We start from the raw sequence: 11,791 nt of genomic DNA on the forward strand, positions 1-11,791 counted from the left end.
CTGTAGGCGGTGTCAAAAACCAGGCCACTTTGCACGGGAATGTGAGGGGGAACGTGTCATGTCCCGGTCGCCTTTGCATCCTCGCGCTGATCCGGCAGTTAGGGAAGGTAGGCGGTCACGATCTAATGATGCGTCGGAAAACTAATTCCCGCCGTGCTGAAGAGTCACAGCTCGGTTGGGGAAAAGGCCGACTCCGACGGTAAGAAGTTTAATTCTAGTCCAAATTTAATGTCCCCCAGTCCACATTTGGATGTTTCGATTGGGGGTGTGTCAGTCCCTTGTTTAATCGATACGGGTTCAATGGTGTCAACCATTACGGAAAGTTGTTTCGTTCAGCATTTTGAGTCACGGGGTCAAGAGCAATTGAGGTCATGTTCATGGTTGCAACTGAGGGCCGCCAATGGTCTTTCCATCCCATATATTGGTTATATGTAGTTGGACGTCGAGCTCTGTGGTAGGATGGTGACACAATGTGGGGTGCTGGTGGTCAGGGATCCTCCTGGTGGCCTGCGCTCTCGAGTCCCTGGTGTGTTGGGGATGAACGTACTCGGGCGATGCTACCGGGAGCTCTTTGGACACCATGGCTTGCTTTGTTTAATTTTTCCCCAGGTTCTTGTGCGCCACTTTCAGTTTTCCAAGCCTTGCAACACTGCCACCAAGGTAGTGAACAATCATCCGTTGATACGACTAAGGTAAGGGTGCGCGGTCCTCGGGTATGTCGCGTTACAGGTGGTACCATTAAGTTTGTTGCGGCAACTTGTGCAGAACAGCTGGCAGGTAGTACAGTACTGTTTGAGCCCTCTGAGTCGGGGTTACCTGAGGGGGTTGTTAGCCTCCCCCGCTTTGGTGCGAGTGATTGGAGGCTCAGTTTATGTGCCAGTGGTCAATATAGGCACTTCTGATGTCCTGCTTTTTCGCCACCGAGTACTGGGTACCCTCGTTAGAGTGCATGTTGTTAGTTTGCCTACGGGCATTACTGAAGTTAGACCCATTACGGCTAGTGCCTATTCCCAAGGTACTCAGGTAGCCAGTTCCACTGTTCCAGAGCAGATTGCCGCGCTGAACTTATCTGCATTGCCAGAGTTAGAACAGGAAAAGGTCAGGACCTTGCTTAGTAAGTATCAGACGGTGTTCTCTGAACATAATGGTGATTCGGGGTGCACCAGTCTCATCTTGCACGATATCCCAGTGCTAGATGACGTTCCCGTACGGCAGTGACATCGCCGTGTTCCTCCTTCTGAGTACAAGGTTGTTAGGGCCCACATTAATCAGCTGTTGGAGTCTCAGGTAATCAGGGAGAGTTCTAGTCCGTATGCCTCCCCAATTGTGTTGGTTAAAAAGAAGGACGGTGGTCTTCGCCTGTGCGTGGACTACCGTCAGTTAAACGCAAGACTAGACGAGACGCATTTCCCTTACCCCATATTGAGGAGTCGCTGGATGCGTTGACAGGGGCCTGTTGGTTCTCTACCATGGATCTAGCTAGTGGGTACAACCAGGTCCCGGTCACAGAGGGGGACAAGCCTAAGACCGCTTTTAGCACACCTTTTGGCTTGTTCGAATGGAACCGAATGCCGTTCGGTTTGTGCAATGCCCCCTCTACCTTCCAGCGACTTATGGAGAGGATATTCGGGGACCAGCAGTGCCAGTCGTTACTTTTATATCTGGACGATATCGTGGTGTTCTCCACCTCTATTGCTCTGCATTTGGAGAGGTTGGAGGTAGTTTTAGACCGGTTGGAGCGGGAAGGTTTAAAGGCTGGAGAAGTGTGCTTTTCTCCAGCAGGAGGTGAGATATTTGGGTCATGTTATTTCTTCCAGGGGAGTAGCCACCGACCCAAGTAAGATAAGGCTGTGGCCCAGTGGCCTCGTCCATCTAGTGTCAGAGTTACGGTCCTTCCTGGGGTTCTCCAGCTACTACCGGCGGTTTGTAGAGGGGTTTGCCAAGGTGGCTGCCCCTCTGCATAAGCTGGTAGGGGAGTTTGCCAGTGTAAAGGGTAAACAGACAGGAAGGAACTTTGAAAATGCCTGGAGTGAAAGATGTCAGGTGAGCTTTGAGGGGTTAAAAGAGAAGCTTATTACAACTCCAGTTCTTGCGTATGCGCAGTGGCGCCACCAGGGGGTGGCCGTGGCCACCCCTGGCCGACTCCTGGCCACCCCACTGGCCATAGCTTATGTGAGGGACAGAAGTCTATTTACATCATTAAAGTATACGGAAACTCGTTTTCCCTCCTCTGCGGCTGTCAATCATTCTCCATTCATATTCAAACAGCGCGCGCGCCTCTTGGATGCACGGTAAAACTCTCTCCGATATGATATATTCACATTATAATGCATGATCTGTAGATAAAAGGCTGTAGATTTGCATAAAATTACTTTATTTTGTTGGGAGTTTGTTGTTGTTTTTAAACGACTCACTACCATGTGCTTGCTAGATCATCACACACACATCACAAGGACAATGAATCGGCATCAAACGCACAATAACTGGAATATAAAACTGAAACAAAGGAACAAATCGCACTAGGATTTGTGCGCTCGACATTTCTTCGCTTTGTGACGTGAACTTTTAAATGCGCAATTATGCAGCGCAGCGCTGCACACATAGAGTCACCATGTTGCTTTGAGCACATCATTCTGCACCCGCGATGCGCATACACGCTGTGTGCGCTCTGTTTTTCATGTTATCATGGGTTTGCGCACTGAAATATTATTAAAAGCCAATATATTTTGTTATACCTAGCCTGCTCAATACATTTAAAATAAGCATAATTTAATTGTATATTATTTGTTTGTAGTGTAGGCTATACAGTATATGCACTTCTAATGTCAATTCTTGACATTAATATATAAATATAAAATTGTGAAATGTATGATTGCCTGATTGAATTTTATAAGAGAACTAATAGTAATTTGTTTTTATTAACATATTTAGATTTTATAAAATTACTGTGCAGATTTTTTCAAGAATTACTTTTTGCTGCTGATTTATACACTCATTAATTTTATTAAAAATTCATAGTACATTTATGTAATATTTTAAGGTGTTAACTGTAATCTTACACTGCAAAATAATAACTTAAAAAGGATTAAATTCATCACAAATATATTATTGATCTGCCTTACTTAAGGTGGACGTTGACGCAATTTTCTTTTAGAAACAAACTTTGTTATATTGTTTTCATGTTATCACTGTGAAGCGCTTTGATGCAATCTGTATTGTAAAAAGCGCTATATAAATAAAGGTGACTTGACTTGACTTGACAATTATGTAAGTATCTGGAAATTTGCCGTGGGGCGAGGGCCCTTATATATATCATATATATAATATATATCATTATATATAACATAATTTATATTAGTAGGGCCCTACTAATATCATTATTAAGCTAACATTAAATATAACACAAAAAACCAAAGTATATCAGTAGGAGTTTCTGATAGTTTTCTACAGGCCGGTTTACTACAACAGTTGAATAAAATTCTGAAATTATGGTTTATAGTTTTGGTGTGCCACCCCAAGATTTTAAGTGGCCCCATCTGGCCACCCCTATGAAAAATTTCTGGAGGCACCACTGCGTATGCGGATTTCTCTAAACCCTTCATCTTGGAGGTGGACGCCAGCTACCAAAGTTTGGGGGCAGTCCTCTCCCAAGAATATGAAGGTAAGGTAAGACCAGTGGCATATGCCAGCCGTAGTCTACGGCCCACTGAGCGCAACATGTCCAATGTTGCGCTAGGACAACTCCAGCTCTATGAAGCTGGAGTTTGTTGCACTCAAGTGGGCCATGACAGAGAAATTCCGTGAGTACTTGTTGGGTAATAAGGTTGTGGTATTTACAGATAACAACCCCTTAGCCACCTGACCTCCGCAAAGCTTGGTGCAACTGAGCAGCGTTGGGCTTCTCAACTGGCGGCCTTTGATTTTGACATTAAGTACCGTTCAGGTAAGAGTAAAAAAAACGCAGATGCACTTTCACGGTGGGACCCTTTGGATCCTGGTGTGTTAGACGGGTTGGTCCCAGGCTCTGAAATTCCTGAGTCATTGCGGTCATTGGTTGGGTTGGATTCAGCTGGAGTAGTGACCCAATGCGTGGTCTCTACGCTTCCTGGCTACTCAGTTGGTGAATTGGGTTCGCTACAAGCAGCTGACTCGGTTATCCAGGAGGTGTTGCGATTCTGGAGACGAGGTACTCGCCCGAGCCCTGATGAACGGCACCGGCTGACTAAGGCAGCCCTAACGTTGCTCCGTCAGTGGGACCGTCTGGTTGAGCAAGATGGTATGCATTATCGCAGGGTCTACCGCCCTGAGGGTAAGGAAGAGATGTTGCAATTGGTATTGCCCGCGGCCTTGAAGCCAGAGGTTTTGAGACAGTTGCATCAGCAACACGGACATCAGGGCAGAGAGCGCACACTTGAGCTAGTGAGACAGAGGTGCTATTGGCCGGGATTGTCCTCTGAGGTGGCAAGCTGGTGTCAAGAGTGTGATCGGTGCCAGTCAGCCAAGGACACCCAGCCACTTGCTCAGGGATTTATGGGGCGGTTATTGTCATCTAGGCCAAACGACATCCTCACTGTGGACTTCACCGTTTTGGAGCCCACACACTCTGGCATTGAAAGCGTCTTGGTAATTACTGACGTTTTTAGTAAATATACCCTGGCTGTTCCAATAAGGGATCAGCGAGCCGAGACAGTGGCCCAAGCACTGGTGACATAGATTTGGTGTTCCGAGCCGTCTCCATTCTGACCAGGGTCGAAATTTTGAGTCCTTGCTAATCCGTCAGTTATGTGATCTCTATGGTGTGGAGAAGTCTTGTACGACCCCATATCACCCGGCTGGCAACGGCCAGCGTGAACGCTTCAATCGCACCTTACACAATCTGTTGCGCACACTGCCAGTGTCCAGGAAACGTGATTGGGTAGCTTGTCTTCCCCAGGTGGTGTTCAGCTATAATAGCACTCCTCATCAGTCCACAGGGGAATCACCCCACTTCTTGATGTTCGGTCAGGAGCCGCGATTTCCCGTGGATTTTTTGTTGGGGAGAGAGCCACAGCCAAGAGAGGATAGTGTGCATGACTGGGTTTTGGAGCATCAAACCAGGCTACAGGTAGCCTTTGCAGGTGCACGTGAACGTTTGCAGGTGATGGCCGACAGGCGCAAGGCCCATCACGATCAGCATGTCCGAGATGAACCACTGGTGGAGGGTCAGCTGGTAACGGGCCGTCACAAAATCCAGGACCTGTGGAGCCCAGTGGTTTATCAAGTGACAAGGGCACCTAAGGAGGGTGGTGTAGTATACACAATTGCGCCTGTAGATGACCTTACCAAGACCAGGAATGTGCACCGTTCACTGGTAAAGAGTCGAGTCTGTAACGACACTGGGTCTGCGGACCGTGGTAGTCCCTTCCATGACCCAGTTGTGGGCACGTCCCCAGTGGGTGAAGACGAGGATGAGGTGGATCTGCTGGCTGTGGTACAGGAGCAGGACCGATTCGCTGTTGAACTAGAACCGAGAGGGCTGGTACCTGAACTGGAAGGACCAGTTCCTATGATGGAGCCATGACAACTGTGTCCAGATGGAAGTATGGCCAGTACTCAGGAACCCCAGCCTGAGGGCCTGCCTAGGGCTGATGAGGTTGTTTTGCGTAGAACGGGACGCGTAACTGCGGGGCTTCATCCAAATCGACATCATCTTCCCCGTTCAGTGGGAGAGGTGGGTTGGGCCTCTCTTCAGCAAATACAAGGTATAACAGGCATTTTTAGGCCATGGGATTAAGTGGCCGGGGCGACGATCCGAGTGTGGGGGGTAGATTGTAGTGGGATGTATTGTGGCTCTGCAATTAAACTGATGTGCCGGGGGTAGTGAGGGTCCAATCACGAACAGGAGGGACGGTATAAAAAGGAATTGTAGTCACTTCTTGCATGTGCTTGCCGTCTGAGTGTCGCGTTATTGCTCGGGGACCGCCCCTTCTGGTTCTCGTAGCTGTTTACGCTTTGAGGTAGGTGCTATTACTAGCTATGGCTAGTTAGTGAACACAGATGCGGGATTTTGTATAAACGATTGTGTCGTTCATAGCTTCGGGATAGTTCACGGCTGTGGGCTGTTGGCGGCTCCGGCTCTCCCGTTACATGCCTCTCTTGCAGTCCCGTGTCTCATGATGCTTTGAGGTAACGTATGTGTGCGTTGGCTGATTAGTTAACACACAGATGTGTGATTTGTTGTAATGACTGAGTGATTAGTAATGACTCATGTGACATTCAGATTATCTCATCTCCTATAACAAACTCTCTTCCCAACACGTGTGTGCACAGCCTAAGTTCTCCAGTACGTGTCACCGTGATCGCTGGGCGTCTTCGACTAGTTTCAGTGCACAGCCAAAGCGTCTTGTGTGACGCCTGTTCTCCAGTACATCACCGTGATCACTGGGCGTCTTCCATTAGTCTTTCAAATTATTTGTCTTTTTTTGTTTGCTTTGGTATATTTTTTTTTTCTAGTTTTGTTAGGATATTCATTTGTCATTGGTTGCTTAACTGAATGTTTTGATTGGTTTGCTTTGTCAGTGTTTTGCAGTATTGTGTTTTTTTGATGTCTGATTTACTTTAAATGTGCTGGTAGAAGGTCAGTGCAAACAATCTACATTGTTAAAAGCGCTATATAAATGAGGATGACTTGACTTGACTTTTACTTTGTTTACATGACTATTCATACAATAGAATATGCACATTTTACATTCATCGCCATAACCATTCATAAATATTCTAGTTTGTATAACAACAACAAAATATTTATGAACACTCAAATGCATTCGTAAACTCCTCCGTCACAGAGCCGTTTAAAAACTCTGCCAACGGCTCTGCTCCATCGTTAAGTAAGACTGGTGATGCATTGCGCAATGACAGCTGGGTATTTTTCGCTCTCAACTACCTGTGAAGTCATGTATCGATGTTTCCTTATTCCCTATGCCGTTCGCAGTACCTTTCGAACTGAATTGGTTCGCTCCCTTCGGATTGGAAATTTCACTTAAGATGGCGGAATACCCTGTGAAGTCCACTTCGCAGTCAGCTTCCGGTCGAATGGAACGCGTTACGCACCTCATGTCTGTCCCTGTAGGTGGTGTCCACACTGTGCAGTGTGAGACATGAGTGCCTTTTGCTTTGAACCTTGTGAATAAGCTTGCAGATCACAGAAACTATTATTTTTTACTTGGTGCCATGACCAGGTACTGCGATGTTTGGCTTTAGCATTGGAAGACAAGCGTAACATGACCAATAAGTTGCCACCTGTTCTAGCAAAACATTGCACACAGAAGACAATATTCCTCCGCCCAGGAGAGTAACCACCAATAAAAGGTGTTAAAGCCAATTCTCGCCCAGGACAACTGGAAGCTGCTAGAGACTGGAAAATGCTGGCAGATGTTGATCAACGGCTTATTTTTCCACCTGAGATTGCCACCACTAACCTTCGACCAGATATTGTCTTGTGGTCTGGAACAGCACGCCTTGTTCACCTGATAGAGTTAACAGTACCATGGGAGGATGCTGTAGATGAGGCATATGAGATGAAGAAACTGTGGTATGCTCATCTAGCCACTGAAGCAGAACAGCGAGGATGGAGAGTCTGGGTTTATCCAGTGGAAGGGGGTTGTCGAGGATTTGTGGCACACTCTACAACCCGGTTTCTCAGAGACGTCGGATTCAATGGCCAAGAGTTGCGTCGAACAGTGAAGAACTTATCTGAAGCAGCAGAGAGGAGCAGCAACTGGCTATGGTTGAGATGGAAAAATTCTGTCTGGCTGTGTACAGGCCGCCACACTACGGTTTCGAAGAATTCTTGAAGTCTGTTGGATTATTTGTATAGTTTGCAAAGTTATCATAGTTATTACAATCCCGTGTACTGTATTTTGCGTGAATGAGGATTTGTGTTGGACAGATATTGTTGTGTTTTGCAGTAGGTGGAATGCCATACGGAGACGTTGCAACTGAACCTGCATTAACGACGACAGTGGGGCTTCAACAGCCTTAGTCATATGGGTTGGCGCGTATGGTTGGTTGTTGTGTGTTGCAATAGGTAGTATGCCATACAGAACCGTTGCCACTGAACCTGCTTTAACGACGACAGTGGGGCTTCGACAGCCTTAGTCAAACGGTCTGGCGCGTATGGTTGGGTTGCGGTGAGATTGTGGCGTTAGAGATTGTGGTTAGGAGAATGTGGTTAGGTCACATCAAGGGTTTATGCCACTGAACTACGAGGAAGGAGCAACCTCAGCAGCAGGAGGGATCTCAAGCACAATAGAAAGAAAGAAACGCTGATGTACAGGTAAGTAAGCTGGGCTGAGTTGAGTGGGGGATGGAGGGGGGTGACTTTGGGACGCCAGAATCACTGTCGAGCCCTCTTGAGGTGTCGTGGGCTAGTCGATGAAACACTGAGGACGGAAGGTGCCCACTTGAAGACCCCAGAGATGTACCATACTCAGCTCAATCCAGACGGTTGTCATGCTGATCCGCTGGGGAGACCGCACTGTGGTTGATTCCTGGAGCCAGCATCGCAGTCGTTGTGTGTGCTGACGGGCCAGGAAATATACTTCAGCCATTAACACCAGACAGAAGGATATTCATATCACCATATGGAAGGAAGTGTAAAAGGATGGAGACGCATAGGTTACTGTGAAGCTACGTCTTAGTTGGTGCTTATCTTGGCGAAAGCCAAGTGCAAATCAGTATGAAGTTTTAACATCTACTCTTGTGTAATGGAAATCATTTGTAGAAAGCATTAGCATATCCTGCCTGACTGTTGCCTTCAATAACCTTTTGAAGAGGCGAAATAGATATACACTGAACAAAATTATAAACGCAAGACTTTTGTTTTTGCCCTCATTTTTCATGAGCTGAACTCAAAGATCTAAGACTTTTTCTATGTACACAAAAGGCTTCTCCTTTGCCGAGATAATCCATCCACCTCACAACTGTAGCTGACGTTTTATTCTTCTATACTAACTTGAGTTACAATGCCTATGATTCAATAGGTGTTATCATCATACAGTCTACATACGTCGTACCCAAGTTTATAAGATCCATGTCGTACAGTGTGATTTGTAATGATCTTATAGGATTGCCGAAATCACACAGTCTGTAGCAGGCATAATAGGGGATTATCACGCTGATACGTAGTACTTCCGCATTCAGTGATCTTTGTGCACTGCCACTTCCGTTGAATCACCGATCACTCTGGCGAACTGATGACGGAATACACTAAGTTTATTTATACGGCATCCCTGGTAAATTAGTCTGATTCATTAAAGTGCCGGCTACAAACAAACGTGCTACCTTGTTTTATTTTAAAGTTTGGACCTTAATCCCGGCGAACCGCTTTAATCCACTTCTTCCTTATACTCAATTCAGTCGGGAATCCATGAGAACTTAAGTAGGGTTAGCGTTGTTGGTTAGATTTACAAAGTGGAACAGAGCAGTGACATCTAGCCTTCGTTTCAGCCATTGTTGAACTGCGTCGGAAGTGGACATGCACAAAGTTGACAAATCCCGCCCATGAAACCCGGAAGCATGATAATCCCCAATGACTTGAGCATGACATGTTGTAAAAAAAAAGTTGTGTGTGTTTACTCTATCAGGGATATGTTGTGGTATCGCCTCTTAGTTGTTTTTGTGTTTTCTGCATTGTAACTGATTTTTTTTTTTTTTTTTTTTTTACAAATTATGTAACAAAAAGCCATTTTTTATAGTCTACCATTGATGTCTATGGGTGATTTTGGGGGGTCCCCAACGGATCAGCATGACAACCGTCTTGATTGAGCTGAGTAGGGTACATCTCTGGGGTCTTCAAGTGGGCACACAAAACAGTAGCTAGGCTACAAACTTTCAAGACACATAACCATCGTCACTCTGCACACCAACACCCTCTACTGGCAAAGAAGAGCCATTAAAGAATACAGGAAGATATATTTTTCAACGGCAAATGGAATAAGCATAAAAATAGGCCTACCATAAGAGAAGAATAAGATAGATAGATAGATAAATAAATAAATAAACAAATAAATAAACAAACAAACAAACAAACAAACAAACAACATTCACTATTTGAATGTATCCAACATTCAAATAAAACATAGCCTAAATAGATTAGAAACAACAACAAATATGGCTACTATACACATATAAAGCACCAAAATATGAGCATAAATTTGATAGTTTTGTTGCTGTTATTGTTAGAAGAGGATGACAAAACTTTAATATACCGCAACATCTTAAAAAAAGAGGTTTTCATACAATGTAAGATTTATTACATCACTGATTCTTGAGAGTCGGGACAAAACATGTCCCACAAAGAAAAGTCTAATTTATAGCAAAAATGAAGAAATTCATCAAGTATGACATACTTACAAAGTTAAATCTAAAGGAATTGTATATACCTATCTGATTTTTAGAATAAACTTTTTTATCTTTTTGGGGAAAAGTTGTTTAAATGTATGGTCTGTGGTTAGATGGTCCATGTTATTGCACTTGTCCTCAGCAAGAGGTTACAATATTAACCATCCCAAAAAACTTTAAAAAAGCTCTACAATTGTGAAAACATATATATCAAATAAAAGATAAGGGGTATAAATATAAAAAACAATGCATGAAGTGAACATCAAACAATATTTTCCATAAATATCTGCCTATTAAAGTTGTGTCCTCAGTTTCTGTCAACTCCGTCAGATTTTTTCATAAAGCTCTTTAAATCAGGAAATAGCATGGTCAGCTATATCCTTGAGGACCCCTTTTCATCTCCCTGTCTGTGGTGAATGCAGCACTACCACACATGCTCTGGAAAGGTTTACATTTTTTTATATTTTAGACAAACAATGTCAATATTCCTATGGTCACAGCTGCACCATGTCAATACCATCTTTCTGTTAAGATACTTTTTTTTAAACCATAGTGGATTGAATTTAAGCATTTTAGTGAGGTTATTGGGACAGCTAGCAACTGAGGAAAAACTACCTAGATGCAGTGTACAATACATGTTTTGGCGGGAAAATACATGCCCTTACGTCAACTCTGTCAGAAGTCAACTCTGTCAGAACATAGAACCTGACGGAGTTGACCTGTAGCTGACGGAGTTGACAAATCCACCAATAACCTCTTAATGTGCGAATATAATATTATTTATGAATATAGTGAAGGGTTAAACTGTTATTTCAGGGTTTTATTTACACATAAATGCACATACATAGCATGCATTACATTATTTAACCATACGCATGTCCGACGCCTGCTGCTCAAAGCATAAGCGCAGGTTAGACAAAAATGAAATCTTAAGTAAGCTAATTGAACCTGATTCTAAGCTACAGATTATGTGTTGCAGTATTGTTGTCAAGGAATGTCAATTTAAGATCACACCCAGTATAAAGTAGGCAGTGCAGGGCAATCACACATCCAACACACCCAAACACACACATACGCACACACACACACACACACACACACACACACACACGCCACTTTAAAGTAAATGGCTACTTACAAAGGAGGAAAGGAAGAGGAGAAGAGGTGGATGAGAAAAAGGAGAGCAGGAAGTGGTATAGGGGAGGTAGATGAAAACAGAGGGGGAGGAGGGCCCCTGGTTTCCCTTGTTGTTGTTTTTTATAGTTGGAAACGGTGTAATTTAGAATAGTTGGAAACGGTGTATGTGCTTATAGTTTGCTTTACAGTAAGTTCAATACTCTAATAACAAGGAGTAGTTTTAGTAGTAGTTTAAAGAGCACATCTGTTCAATAATCACAATGCACACACATTT

The sequence above is a fragment of the Rhinichthys klamathensis genome, unplaced genomic scaffold, assembly GCF_029890125.1.
Source record: "Rhinichthys klamathensis goyatoka isolate OS25496 unplaced genomic scaffold, OSU_Roscu_1.1 h1tg000101l_1, whole genome shotgun sequence".
Classification (NCBI taxonomy): domain Eukaryota; kingdom Metazoa; phylum Chordata; class Actinopteri; order Cypriniformes; family Leuciscidae; genus Rhinichthys; species Rhinichthys klamathensis.